The 15116-nt window shown below is 48.1% G+C and overlaps 1 long non-coding RNA gene across 1 annotated transcript; it reads left to right on the top strand.

Annotated features, from left to right (window-relative positions):
- Positions 1 to 8930: 8930 nt before the first annotated feature.
- Positions 8931 to 14366, top strand: LOC117796567. The gene is made up of 4 exons (XR_004621118.1): positions 8931 to 9054; positions 9379 to 9509; positions 12998 to 13067; positions 13865 to 14366. It is a non-coding gene; the product is annotated as an uncharacterized LOC117796567 (long non-coding RNA).
- Positions 14367 to 15116: the final 750 nt, after the last annotated feature.

Below are 15116 nucleotides of genomic sequence, written 5' to 3'. Positions count from 1 at the left end.
AGGCCAGTGTTTTAGCTCAGCAATCAAGCTAAGAGAGTGAATTCTCCCTTCTTCTGCCCTTTTGTTCTATGCAGGCTCTCAAGGCATGGGATGAGGTCCGCTCCCAAAGGAGAGGGCAATGGCCTTCCTCAGTCTACCGATTCAAATGCTAACCTCATCCAGAAACACTCCCATAGACACTCCCTGAAATAATATTTAATCAAATATCTGGGGACCCTGTGGTCCAGTCAAGTTTGCACATAAAATTAACCACCACACTTGGACAAACTCAAATCATGGAGGTTAAACATTGTGTCTTAGGAACTGGCAGAACTGGGATTCAAACCCTGGTCTATCTCGCTCTTGCGCCTGAACTCCTGTCACTCACTCACCCCAAATCTCATCAGGAGCATTATCTCACTGATTATAAAAGGCCGCAGATGTGATGCATGTTCATTAAGAATAGGAAAGACTCTTCGACATATCACTTTAAAATGTTTAAGATGCCAAAGACATGACAGAAAACGAGAAGGACGTACCCCCAGAGATGTATTAACACTGCCAAGAGGGAATCAATTGTAGGTCCGCTGGTCATCACGCTGAAATCGCACATGAAGCAAACTGGCTCAGGCCATGTCAGGCCATGAAGGGGGCTGATCGCTCTCTGTACCACCATGTCTGAAAAGAAATCTGACTTCTGGCGGAAAGAAATCCACTGTTTCTCTGCACAACTCACCACTCAGTACCCGCCCACTGGCCAACAATCCCTGACAGTCCAACTGGGAGAAAATCAAAGAAGCAATTGAGTGAGGGCTGCTCTGGGTTTGTGCCCGAGAGTCACAGGATCCCCGGACAAAGCAGGAAGGCACAGCCACAGCGGCCTTCTAAGAATGCCTGAGGCCAGTCCTCGAGGTTTTCTATCTCCCTGAGGACGGAGGGAAGCATCCTGGAAGGAGGATGTGGCTGTCCCATGGACAGAATGGAGTAAAGCAAATTTATGCGGCAGGGCTGGGTCAGGGAAGAGTAGGAGGAGAGAGACCTGGGAAAGGGGCAGAAGGGGGGGGTGACAAGAAACACCTCCCCATTGGTTCGAGCCTGTATCTCCCTGTTCCTCCCCTGTCCCACCCTGGCTTCAGGGTTTCATGCTTGCTATTCCCTCCAAAGGGCCTCCCTCTTCCTTTCCACCCACTGAGGACCATCATTCCCTTTCAGACTTCTCTATGTCACCACCTTGTGCGGTCTCCTCACCGCCTTGGTTCATGCTCCTTGCACATCCTGGGAATACCGCGTCCCTGAGGCACTGCAGCTGTGTCTTATACACCTGTAACATCTGCAGAGAAGGGCCATATCTCTAAACTCCTTTTCTTCTTTATATTAAAAAATAGGCTTTTCTCCTTAATCAAAGCTGTGCCCAATCAAAAAGAGGAATATGAAAAATAATGTCATCACCCACAGACCTGGGGCATCACTACGTTGGTGGCTATGGACCAATTTACATTATCAATACATGTATCTGAAATTGTGCAGCTAGAGGGGCGAGGTCGGAGAGGTGTTAAGAGTTTGAGTTTTGTAGTTGTATCGCCTTGGATGGGCATCGCGAATCTAGCTGTATGACCTTGGGTACATTAATGTCTCTGCACCTCAGCCATCTGGGCGTAAAATAGGGAGTAAAGTTACAAAGTTGTCATATGGTTGCTATAAGGAAGAAATGAAATGATCCACAGGAGCCCACCAAGCATGTACATAAAATCACTATTTGGGGTGTGTGTTGTGTGTTAAAATACAAATAAGAAGTTCACCATTTCAACCACTTCTAAGTGTGAAACTCAGTGGTATTTAGTAAATTCAGTGTTGTGCAACTATGAGCACTATCTCGTTCCAGAACATTTCTAGCACCCCAAAAGGAAATCCTCCACCAATGAGGCGGTCTCTCCGCACTCCCCTCTGCCCCAGCCCCTGGCAACCACTAATCGGCTCTCTGTCTCTATGGAAAATCCCTTTCTCTTTAACCTCTGTCTCTCGCTCAGTTTTTACCTGACAGCTTTGCATTCAAACCTTTCTCATAAACTAAGTCAAACTTTAAAAAGGGGAAACAAACACAAAACTGCAAAGCAAACATGGAGAAATGATTTGGCACCTCTCCTTGGGGCCCTGCCCCCACAGTCTTATTGCGGAACTTTCACAAGAGTGATAGGTCCCTGCTTGGTCCGTCTGCCTCCAGGCTCACTCACCCCAAACACAGTCGCCTGGCTCTTGTTAGGACGACAGGGTCTCCTGGTTGTCAAATCCGGGTCTCCTGGTTATCAAATCCATGTTCTATTTCTATCCTCCCCCCCACCCCCGTCATGTTTTTGCACTGCATGATGCCGTGGACCCCTCCCCCTTCTCCAAACCCTTTCCTTTGATTCCAAAACACCGCTCTTGTAGCTTTCTGGCCACTCAGCCTCAGGGTCCCGCAAGCTGGCAAGTGCAGTTTCTGCTCTCCACCGTCCACAGCCCTCCTCAGGTCATCACATCTGCTGCCCCCCATGTCAGCTATCACCCAGACACTGGCCACTCCAGCTCACTCCTCAATTCCAGATCCCTGCGTTCACCTGCCCTCTGGACCTCCCAGAGGTCCGCGACACATCTCATTCAACAGTCACGCTGAATCGTCCAAAATGCACTAAAATGATATATATTCCTAATCTCACTAATAATGTACCAATTTCCCAAACTAGAATTTTCAGAGTCATCTGTGGTTCCTCTCTTTTTTCTAAATCTTCCTTTCCAGATGGATAACAAATCATGTCCGTAGAGTTCAGAACCCTCTCTTGAGTCCCCCTCCCTCCTCCCCACCCTATTGCCACTGTCTTAGTCCAGATTCCAGGATCTCTTTTCCTGACAACTACAGTGACTTTTTAAAAACCCATATATGGGGACACCTGGGCGGTTCAGTCGGTTAAGCATCTGCCTTCCACTCAGGTCATGATCCAAGGGTCTTGGGATCAAGCCCCATGTCGGGGGGTCCCTGCTCAGCAGGGAGCCTGCTTCTCCCTCTCCCCCCTTGCTCGCACTCTCTCTTGCTATCTCTTTCTCTCTCTCAAATAAATGAAATCTTAAAAAAAATAAAACCCATATATATCCTTTCCCTGTCAGAATGACATGCTCAAAAGACAAAAGTAATCAAGTTGTTCTCCTATTTGAGTATCTCTGTCTTCTAGAAAATAGAGTTAAACTCCTCACTCTCAGCTCCCAGAACATACTAGAACCTTCACAAATCCTCCACTCTCCACTGTGGGTGGGCTTCTAGGTGAAGCTGCCTCCAATCCTTGGCCCCAGAGGTGGGACACATGACTCAGCCTGAGCCAATCAGCAGCCTCCACCTGTCTGGCTCCAGTAATTGGTTCAGGCCCAAGTGGAGCCCATGAAACACAATTCTGGGCTTTTATTTGAGCTCTGAAGAAATTGGTCCTCTTCTTTTCATTGGGCATGAAGAAAGAAGGTACAGAGACTAGGACGGCTGATTCTTATGACCAAGGGAGCCTGAGATTGGGGCTGTCACTTACCCTGGTGACATCTTTTGAGACCTGGAGCAAATCTTACCCATAGACACATACCCTTTGTTTTTTGGGGGGTTTTTTTGTTTGTTTCTAATGTAAGCCAATACATTCCCCTACTCTTTTTTTTTAATTTTCTTTTATTTTTTTTAATTCTTTCTTAAAATAGCTCGAATTGGGTTTTGTATTGCTTGCAAACTGAAGTCCCTGCTCATTACCCTTTAAGCCAGTGTTTTCCAAATTTTGCTGAACATTAGAATCACCTGGTTGGGGGGAGCTTTTAAAACACCCAGAACCAGTTCAATCCTAACATGCGGGGGTGGGAGCCAGACATCAGTAATTTTTAAAGCTCTCAGGTGATTCCAATGCATCATGAAGTTTGGGAGCCACTGCTTCAAGCAAAGCAAGCTACCTCCTCTGTGCTTCCCCAGCTCCCTGCCGACCAACTTACCAGAGCTCTTTTCACCCCATATTTCTGGCTATCTCCCTCTTTGGACTTTGTGCATCTTAATGGCAGAGTCACATCTTTATCCCTCTGCCTTGAATATGGTAGGTCTCAATAAGGATTAAATAATGAACGGCTGACTGAACGAATGGGACAAGTCCATTTTTAACTACAAGGCACCACGTACTAGATACAAATTAAGAATGTTCTGGCTCTGGAGCTAGAGTGCCTTTGCCTAAATTCTGCTTGATATGACTCAGGGCAAATACTCAACTGCTCAATGACTCCTTTCTTCATCTATAAAATGTAAATAATACTAGCACTTACATCACGGTGACGTCAGGATTTCCTAAGTTAAGACACGTAAAATTTTTTAGAACATTTCTTGGTGCATAGTAAACACACAATAAATGCCAGCCCCTTCCATCCTTCCTTCCTTCCTCCCTTCCTTCCTCCCTTCCTTTTTTCCTCCCTCCCTCCCTTCCTTCTTTCCCCGATAACTGCTAAGCACAGACTTCCCGGGTTGGCTAAGAGGTGAATGGGAGGTGAGGTGGGGGGAGACAACAGTGAGTGTGGAGGACTCCTTGCAGAATCTCATGATTACACGGGGACACATGGACTAGGGAGACGCAGAATAGAGAGTGGTTTCTGATGTTTGAAAGCCTTGAGCATGTTTAGGTGCTGAAAGAAAGAGCCAGGTGACAGGAAGATGTCAAGTGTCCGCAGGAGGTGGGAGGAGGTGGAGCCCCAGACCAGAGGAGAATGAGTCTCTCTCAGACACAAGAGGAATCCAGAGAGGAGGTGGGGGGGGGGCTGCAAGGATTTCACACCTGTATGCACTTTGGAGGTGGTTCTGTTTTGCATGCAGTCTGTTAGTGTGGGTGAATTTTGTTCAGGTGACTGGAGGGTGACTATGTTGGGGTGGAGAGCCAATTCCTGGTTAGTGGCAGAACAAAAGTCTCGTAAAATTCCCAGTGCTGCTGGGCTTGCCCCACCCATGGTGCCAACAGCGCGCAATCAGGTGTTTATGGAGCCGCCTGAATAGAGCCTGTTATTTGGATGAGGCCCGGTGAAGGGCTATTGTTTCATATTATTCATCTCAGAGAATTTCATCTGTCTTAAAGGAACTCTTTTTCTGCCTGAGAGGAAAAGAAAGCACTTCCTTATGAAGAGCACAGCTTTCTAACAGGATTCGTTGTATCAGAACTTTTTACCTGCCGGGTCTCTGTCTGTAAAGGTCTCCGTGCGTACGCATTTGTCAGCAAAGTGGCTGCAGCACTCTTTGCTGTGTTAGAGCCCTAAGCGTCCAGCTAAGGACGCCCTTGAAAACATCACTCCCTCTTCAGCTCTCCATCCATCTTCTTATCTGTGAAAGGAGGGAGTGGGACCGTGGGCCTGCCCGCTTCCTTCCTCCCTCCCTTCCACCCACGGGCCTTCACTGAGCTCCTATCAGATACAGGGTGCAACTGTAGGCGCTGCAGGGTACACAGAAATAAACAAAACCCGACTCAGCCATCGTGCCAGCCCTCTGTTCATTTGCAGTTTTGCAGGGAAACGATAACAGAAATCACTGTGTTATAGTCTAGGTCTCCATCACCTCTCATTGAAACACCTTCGGTGGCTTCCTGACCAGTCCCCTGTCTTTGTTCCGTGTCTCCGCCACCTCGGGGAGGAGGTTTCCGAAGCATGTGTCCAGTCTGGAGGCTGCTCTCCAGCCCCATAAGATGACAGGGACTCCGTGTCTGGTTTCCTTTCCTCAGGCTATTCTCTCTACAAACCCAGGGCCTTGCAAACTCATATTCAACCGTCAGGGCCTTGCATTCGCATACCCACCCCGTTGGTGGAATGAAGGACCCGCTCCTACTGTGCTAGCCCCAGCGTTTTTAAACACGTCTCAGCTGCTGCATGCATGACAGCATGGGCACTTACCTGTGTCTCCTCTACGAGCCTACGGGCTCCTATGTTAGGGGAGGGGCAGACCCGAATTATTCCGTTTCCTCAGTGCAGGGCACCTAGCTGCTACTGAATTAATTTAATCGTTGTGAAGTCATCAAATGTCATATGTGAGAAGAGCATTAAGAGAGGCACAATCTCTAGGAAAACCCCTGGGTATAAATACAAGGCGAACACATTTCTGCCCTCTGTTTTCCGAAGCCATAACCGTGCATCTAGGAGAAACCAGAAGACCAGGGACCTGGGGACTTTTTTCTAATATCACAAGCAGAAGCAAACAAAGCATAACACATCAGTCTTGTACCCACCATACAGCTTTCACAAATCTTACCATTTTGCCCTATTTGCTTCGGATGTTTTTCTTTTTTTAGAAACATAAACATTATACTTATCATAACCCCAAAGGGATGCATTCCGTTTCCTCATGCATGTCTTCCCATGAATTTGGTGTTTATCATTCTAATAAATTTTTTCACACTTTCACTGCACAGGCATATATTTCTAAACAAGGTTTTGTACTGGTTTTCATATTTTTAAACAAATTAATTTGATACGGATTCACACTACACGAATTGTGATTGGTTTTTCCCCTTTTTGAGATTTATCCATTTTGATACCTGAATTTTATTCATAAGGATCTGCTTTGTTGATTAGTATTCCACTGAGTGAAGACAACACATTTGCTCTCATTCCCCTGTCCATAGACATTTTTTTTTTTTTTGCTGTTATAACTGACATCACAAAAGGATCCTGTGTATGTCTCCTTGTGTGCATGTAGGAGAGTTTTCCCTACATATCTAAATTGGAATGACTGGATCATAGGGAATATTCATTTTCACCTTTGCTAGGTAGGAATACACTGCTCTCCAAAGTGATTCTTCCCGTTTCCTGCCATAGGTCCCATCTTACCCAGCACACACCTGGGCAATCCGCAGTTGGTGTTGCGAGACTTTAAAAGTCTTGCCAATCCAGTGGGGATAAAATACCTCATTCGGATTTTAGTTTGCATTTTCCCATTACTGTGGAGGTGAAGCTTCATATGTTTATTGGACATTTGGGTGTCATTTATTTGTGAGTTTCCGAGTCACACCCTTTGTTCGTTATATTCTGCTGGGTGGCATTTTCCTTATTGATCGTAGGAGTTCTTACTTATTTATAATGTGGTCTGTGTCTCTTTTTATTTGGTTGTGTCTTTCCTTGAACAAAAGTCTTAATCTTAATTTAGGCAAATTCATTGTTTCTTTTCTGGTCTGTGGATTTGTTGTTGTTATTCTCCTCTCTAAAAAATATTTCCTTACCCCAATGTCATAAATATAGTCCCTTATATGTACATTCGCTTCCAAAAAGTCTTACGTTCTTTTCTTATGTTCCATCATGAATTTTCAGTTTTCCATATGGATAACCAACTCCCCAACCCTGTTAACTGAATGGGCTGTCCTTCACTGCGGTCATATGCCAGGTACCCAGACACAGGCGGATCTATTTCTGGGCTCTCTGTTCTATCCCATTGGTCTATTCCATTCCTGCACGAACTCCTTCAGATCAATGACTTCATAATAGGTCTTAATAGCTGGCAGGGGTCAGTTTCTTCTCGTTTTTCTTCAAAGTCACTTAAGCTATTCTTTGGCCTTCTCTCTTCCACATGAATTTTAGAATTCGCTTGTAAATGTCTAGGAAAATCTTCATTGAGATGTTGACAGGCATTTCAGTAAACTTACATATTAATTTGAGAGAATTTCTCATATTTATGGTATTGAGTGTTCCAATCTATGAGTCAGGTAAAGCTCTCCATTTATTCAGGTTCCCTTTTGTGTGGGATGTGGCGGTGAAGACCAGAGCATCGTTCCCAGTGGAAGAGGAAAGTGCATCTGAGAAAGCCATCACTGGGTGTGGGTCGAGCCGAGCCAGCAGGAAATGAGAGCAGGCTGTTCAAACGGACTGCTGGGGTTTGGCTGATCCCACGGTAGCAGATACTGCCAGTCCTTGGGACCCGGACTCTCCACTTCCTTCCCAACCTGGTACTTGGAGCAGCAGCCCCAATTCATCAGAGCTGGCACGCTGCGCAAAACCACTGTGCCATCCGGCCTAAATCTCTCTCAGCAGATGTGCGTTTGCTGGGGCCCTGGGATAACCCAACACTGGGGGCTCTGAGGGCTCTGCAGGCCTGCGTGGGGCTCTGGGGCTGCTGCCTTCCACAGACAGGTGCACCAGCGTGTAAGACACATGAACTTCTCCCGTTGTAGATTGCTTCGGTAGAAACGGAGGTTTCAGGCGAACCGAAGAGCCCAGGAGACACGACGGGGACATGCTTCGTGGCAGGATCTGGTTTTGACTTTCCAATCCTGCTAGCAGGCTGCTCTGCATTTTTAAGCATGCAGAAGCCCTTGAAATCTGGTCCCTGAATGGCTGGCAGAGGAAGCTCTTTATGCTTCCCTACACTGATGGAAACAAACCGCTACGGTATATCGTGGAAAGATGAGGACAAAGACTTGTTAACGGTCTCCACCTTGCTCCCCCTGGACCTTCTGCATCGAGAGCACGGCAGAGGCCTACCTGATGCAGCTTAGAGTCGGCTTCCGTTTATTCGGTATCCATCATGGGTCAGGCACTGGGTTAAGTGCCTCAAAGATACCAACCCATTTTGTCTTCAGCACCGGGGCATTATCACCTTTGTTTTGAGATGAGAAAAAAAAGCTCAGGGAGCTAAAATGACTCATACAACCAAGGTCCTACAGACAGTCAATGAGAGAACTGTGAGCCAGTCTCTATCCACCTGTGGCTGTGGGATTGAGGTCTAGTGCCAAGGACTTCTGCCTGTTACTGATGAGAGGAAGAAGAGAGGGAAGAAAAGGGAGACAGGTGAGAGAGGTGGCAGGGAGACACAATGGAGGGAAGAGAGGGAAAGAGGAAGCCGAGGGCGGGGAGGCAGGGAGGGAGGCTAGTGGAATTGGAGGCTCTAGGCCTGCCCTCTTCCTCCCTCTCCCAGGGTCTGCATCCTAGGGTCCTGTGCATCTAGAAGCTCCATTACCACAGTCTCTCCAGTGTGCTCATTTGCCCTTGGAGGAAGGAGAGGGGGAAGGCAGACTTTTACAGCTGAGGATCGTCTCTGAAGAGGAAGGCACAGTTCACTGAGGCCTGGTAGGTGCAGAGGAGAATCCTGAACCCAATTACCAAGATAGTTCTGCCCTTTACAATGGGTCAGACAAGCCTTAGCCACCCCATGACTGCTGTGGCCTGGGAGGAGAGCTCAGCTAAAGACCAAAGGGAGTACTGGAGTACTAGAGAGGTGATCTGAAGAGTGTAACTGGGTTAAATATTATAAAAACAAACAAGACAAACACTTTTAGAACGTAGAAGTATTTACCTCTGGGGTGGAACTCTGGGAATTTTCTCTGTTCAGATATTCTACTGTGTGCATGTTTTGCAGTGGATGTAATTCTCATTCTCTTTCTTCATTTGCAGGATGTTGCTCAAAGATCACCCCCACCTCTCAACAGATGGAAGGGACAGGGTGTGTGTGAGGAGCGGGAATGACTGTGGGCAAGGGGACGCCACTGCAAGGAGGGACTGGCCTCCTGTGAACAGACACTAAGGTGAGCTGCACATTCCGTAAGGTGCATTGCTAGGGCATTACCTCAGCCAGGAAGGAACGCTCTGAACTTTAGACCTTACTTTTACCTCCCACTTCCCTGCTCCTGGCTCTCTGGAACTCCTCCCTTTCTTGATGGCTCCTGAAGGAGTTCTATAAGGCTGTCTCTTCTTCCAGGCTGTCTGAGGTATGGGATTAATTGGAAACCAGTCCGGTTTGCCCCTCAGTAGGAAATGAGACAGACAGGATGTTGGTGCCAAAGCAAGCCAAAACCCTAGTCAGCCGGGGAGGCGTCCACAAGCTTCCTGCCATGAGCAGCTGGGCTCGGCTACAAGGCATGCTGGGACAGGAGTAGTGGGAGCTGGCCCCATGGGGGTTGACTGACAGGCTGCTGCCCTGGCAGGGGCTCCCAAGCAGGTGGACAGGGCTCTGACAGAAAGCATCTCTGGCATTTGCCAAGGCTACTTTTCCTCTGGGCAGCAGCATCTCCCTTCTCACGGCCCCAAAGCTCTTCCTCTCCTCTCCAGTTGTTCAGCCTTTGCCAATCCCCATGTAATTCCTTGAGGAGCCAGAGAGATGGACAGAAAGCAGTGTTGCTGGAGAGAAGGGACCACACAAAACTAAAATACCCGCTATCCTCCGCCACAGTAATATTGTGCAAAGGTGGCAGATTCTCCCTCCTAAAGGTGGTGCCAAGAATATCTCCCATCCTGCATTCTCTTTTGAAATGCGATCTTGCCATTTCCCCATCAAGAGGTGACCTGTTTCTTTACCTCCCTGAATTTGGGAGGATGCTATGACCGTTTTGACCAATAAAATACAAAGGAAGTGATACTGTATCAGAACTGTCATAGCCCTTAACTGGCCTGCTAGCTTCATCTTCCTCCCTCTCGGAACCCAGCAGCCGTGCTATGAGAAGCCCATGCCCTGTGGAGGGGTCACGTGCAGTCAGTAGCCCCGGCTGAGCCCCCAGCTGAGAGCCAGACTCAGACCCCAGCCATCTGATCTGTGTAAGCATTTCAGACCCCCAGTCTAGTCAAACCCTCAGATAACCGCAGCCCCAACTGACATCTGCCTGGAATCATATAAAAGACCCCAGGTGGGAATTGCCCCGCTGAGACTAGTCAATGCACAGAAACATGGGAGATCATAATAAATTAGTATATGATAATTGTTTTAAGCCACTAAGTTTTGGCGTGGTTTGTTATGCCACAACAGATAGCTGGAACAGAAAAACACTACCCCAAAACACATGCCAGAAACAGCCACCGTATATGAGTTCTCAGAAGTCTCGTTGCTCATGTGTCTTCAGCCAGTTGGCCAGGGGCTGGCTGGTCTGGGTGTGACCCCAGCTAGGTCCGCCCAGCTCTTCGACCTGATCTCTCATTCCCCACAGGCTAATCTAGGCTGTTTTCATGGCAGTACCAGGCGTTTAACAGAGTAGGAGACACCGGTTTCTTAAGACCTAGGCTTGGAACTGGCACACTGTTTTCCTTTATATTGTTCAAAGCAAATCTCAAGACCGGTGCATATTCAAAGGGTGGGGAAGTCAGTTCTGTCTCCTGATGGAGGGTCTATAAATTTACAGAGGATGTGAGGGGCACCTGGGTGGCTCAGTCAGTTGAGCATCTGACTCTTGATTTCAGCTCGGGTCATGATCTCGGGGTTGTGGGATCCAGCCCCACATTGTTCTCCACGCTCAGTGGGGAGTCTGCTTGAGATTCTCTCTCTCCCTCTTCCTCTGCCTTTCCCCACTGCTCTCCGTCGCTTGCTCTCTTTCTTTCAAATAAATAAATAAGTAAATATACAGAAGATATGAATAATGGGAGGGGTAGAGGACTGTAGCCATTTCTGCAATCAGTTTATCCCAATATCTAATGAGGATATTAAGAAATTTGCTAAGGGTTGTGAGACATAAATCCCTCCTCTGTTTTTTACTGGCATCTTTACTTAAATCTCAGTACTCAGTATTATTTTTCATTATTTTACCTTTCCAGCCTCTACATGAAGGTAAGGAGAAAAGGACCGTGAAGAGGAGCTTTTGGGTGGCCAGCCACACTTGTCAAGGGCTCCAGTCTTGTGGTTTGCAAATGGTGCTCTGTAAAGTCCTGGGGTCCTATGGTGGCTTCTCGGCAGCTACCACAGGGGAGTGGGTGTGGACAAGTGTGATGTCCCCACCTTAACCAGCCAGCGCTGCTGTCTTGTGATTTCCTTTGGAGAAATGTTATGCAGCTTTGAAAAAAGAAAAGTTTTGAAGTCCACTGAACTAGACCAACCTTTCCACCTTAGAGAAGATAATCTTAGTGAAGCTGAGTGTCTATTCCAAGTTACTCAGCAAATGAGTGTCTTGGCTGGCCAGTCTGCTGACCCACCACTCAATCCAAGGCTAGTTCTCCTAACATACTCTCCCTGCCCTTCACTGGGTTCAAGATGGGAGAAGTTTTCTGTATCTGGTATACAGGAGGAAATCAAGGCAAGCAGAAGCAATATTCCTGACACTTTTTTAGTTATCTGTTTCCCCAACAAGTGAGACCATTCACTGTCCTTGAGCCTCGAACCTCACTGACCCCCATTACATACACGCACACATACCCTCACATAATCCCTACATGGCTTGATCCCCAGAACCACCAAGAATTCAGGGCATCGTATTGGCAGGCAGGCCGGGCTGGCTGGTCAACCCCAAAGCAGAACAGGGTATAGTTGGGGGAGTTGACTCCTACAAGGCAGATGGAGCTCCATCTGGAAGAAAAGCTCATCTCCCAGGAGAAGTCCTGGTCTTGCTTGGAGCCTGTGATCTCCTTGTTCTCCTTCCAGTGTGTTAATTCCATTTCTTCCCAAGTTAGATTTTTTTAGGACATGGGCTATTTATAGCTCCTCCTAAGCCCTTTTCAGTCTGTTTCCTGTTCAAGTACTGCATTAGTCACCAGAAAGTGTCTCAGGCAATCTCCAAGTCCCTGCCTGATCTCAGCAGCAGGGAATAGGGATGCTGATCAGACTCAGGGTGGTCCTGGTAGGGAAGGGAGAAGCAGGAAGCAGGAGGCAGGAGGCAGGAGGCTGGGCAGGGAGGCAGAGGGAGCATCTGTTGTCCCCCACCCTCTGTGACATGAAGCTCTGAGTCCTCATGGCTTCCTGGAGTTTACTTAGCCCCTGGAGACACAGACTCTGCAGAGGCACCTCCATTTGGCTGCATATTTTTGCCATTACTTGATGACCTATTTGCATGCAGCTCCTTGTAGAGAATTTCCTCCCAAGCCATATAGGGTGATTTCATCGCACCACAATCTGAGGCTTCTATTTGCAGTCAGTGATAGAGGCTCCTTCCTGACTTCCTCCTGCCAGCCCCACATCTCTCCTTTTCCCTGTAGCCTGCCTAGGCTGCTCTGAGCTTTCTCCAAGCACAGGTCTCACCAAGCATGTTTTGTCTCAGGAACTTATCAGCTTCATTTGAGTAAAGGGCCGCTGACCTGAGCTGAGCTTTTGTATTCACAGGCCCAGGAGCAGTGACCTCTGATGCCAAGGGGAGGAAGAGGCAACTTCAGCCAAGGGAGTGGGCAAAAAGGTAGCAGCCAAGCCCTCCACACCTCTTCGCCTTCCCATGCTTTTGTTCATGTGGTTCGCTTGCCTGGAATGCACACCCTGGGCCAGGGGGAATGTATCAAGGGATCCATTGCTGAAAATCTTTAGCAGGTCATCCACATCCCCTGGCAGCCCCTGGCCACCTTGAGAGCTTTGGTCAACCTCTACAAAGACTTAGTGAGGGAGGTGAGTACAGGTTTCTGACCCCACCTTGCTGGGGACAAAAGAGGGAAAGCTAGAGAGGTGTTGCAGCTTCTAATCACACAGCAAATCATCAGGTGGCCAGCATCCCACAGACTGTGATCTCTCCAGGGGTAGCCGCACCATTCCTCAAGCCCCAAACCAGGGGGCGCGTGTGCCTTGCACAGAGATCCCGAGGGCTTCAGAGACAATTCACTCTAGGCTCTCCTCGGGGACAATGGCCTTCTCAGTCCCGGCCTCCGGGTGTACAGGGCTCCCTAACACCAGCTGGTCACTGGTAGCCATTTTGCCGAGTGCTGTGGAGACAAACGCTCCGAATGCTCAGAAATAGTGTTGGTGAGAAGGTACTTGAACTAAATGTGACCCTCCCGTCTCACTCAGAGAGCGAGCATGCATGCCAGCGCCCTGAGCAGAGGAGGAGGAGGAATTCAAACATGAGACGTGCGCGCCAGGTGCCAGCCCCGGCCCAGGCACATCAGGGCTATGCCTGAGCTATGATGCACCAGCAATCTGGCAAAACTGTTTGATTTCCGTTCAGATTCCATCCTGGGAAGTTTATTACAGACTCTCTCCCTACAGAGCACGCTCAGCTACGTCCTTGGGAGTGCAAGAGCCCAGAAGACGCGGTCGGGAACAGCCGAATCGGATTTTTGGGAGTGCAAGAGCCCAGAAGACACGGTCGGGAACAGCTGAATCGAATTTTTGGGAGTGCAAGAGCCCAGAAGACGCGGTCGGGAACAGCCGAATCGGATTTTTGGGAGTGCAAGAGCCCAGAAGACGCGGTCGGGAACAGTCGAATCGGATTTTTGGGAGTGCCGAATTGGATTTAGTCGGGGATGAGATTGCTTCTGCCAGAGCTGAGGCCTGGGAACTGACTTCCAGGGACTGGGTGATCCAGGAGCAGGGCGGGATGTCCCTCTTCTGGGACCATGATGATGGACTCTGAAGCAGAGGGTGTCAGAGTGTGAGACCCTTATCCGAGCTCCTCTTAGAATGAAGCTCTTTCCTGCTTCTATTTTTTAAGTGATAAAAATGAATACACATACAGAAAAGTGCATCAGACCTTTTATATACTAACAACTATAAAGCTATCACTCATGTACTCATCACTCCCAACAAAAGTGCAACATCAGGGCACCTGGGTGGCTCAGTCGGTTAGGCATCTGCCTTCGGCTCAGGTCATGATCCCAGGGTCCTGGGATTGAGCCCCATGTTGGGCTCCCTGCTCTCAGGGAATCTGCTTCTCCCTCTCCTCCCTGCTCGTGCTCTCTCCCACTACCGCTCTCTCAAATAAATAGATAAAATCTTTTTTTTTTTTTTAAGTTCAGCATTGCCAGCACTCTGAAGCCCCCTGCATCTCCCTATCTGATCGGACTGTCCTCTCCTGTAGGCTTTTATAGCATCTACTTCCTTGTCCCTTGAGTTAAACCTGAGTTTGCATCCCTAAAGAAAATAGTTTTGTGTTTTGCTTATTTTGAGCTTTGAATGAATAGACTCATAGCTGGGTTTTGTGTGTGTGTGGCTTCTTTGGCTCAGTTCTGTTTATGAGAGTCATCGATGTGCTTGGGTGCAGCTATGGTGTAGCCATTTTCCTGGCTGTATAATATTCCACTGCATGGATATGGCATTTTTGTTGCTACTGCTGCTGCTGAATATTTGGGTTGTTTCCAGGTTTTGACTACTGTATGTGGTGCTGCCATGAGCATTCTAGTATGCGTATCCTGGTACAAACATGCGTGCATTTCTCCAGGGTTTGTAGCTAGGAGTGGAATCGCTAGGTAAAGGATGGGCATATCTTTCCCTTTATGAGATAACAGCCAATGGTTTTCCA

This window comes from Ailuropoda melanoleuca, chromosome 16 (genome assembly GCF_002007445.2).
Source record: "Ailuropoda melanoleuca isolate Jingjing chromosome 16, ASM200744v2, whole genome shotgun sequence".
In the NCBI taxonomy this organism is placed as follows: domain Eukaryota; kingdom Metazoa; phylum Chordata; class Mammalia; order Carnivora; family Ursidae; genus Ailuropoda; species Ailuropoda melanoleuca.
This window is presented reverse-complemented; position numbering and strand designations above follow the sequence as displayed.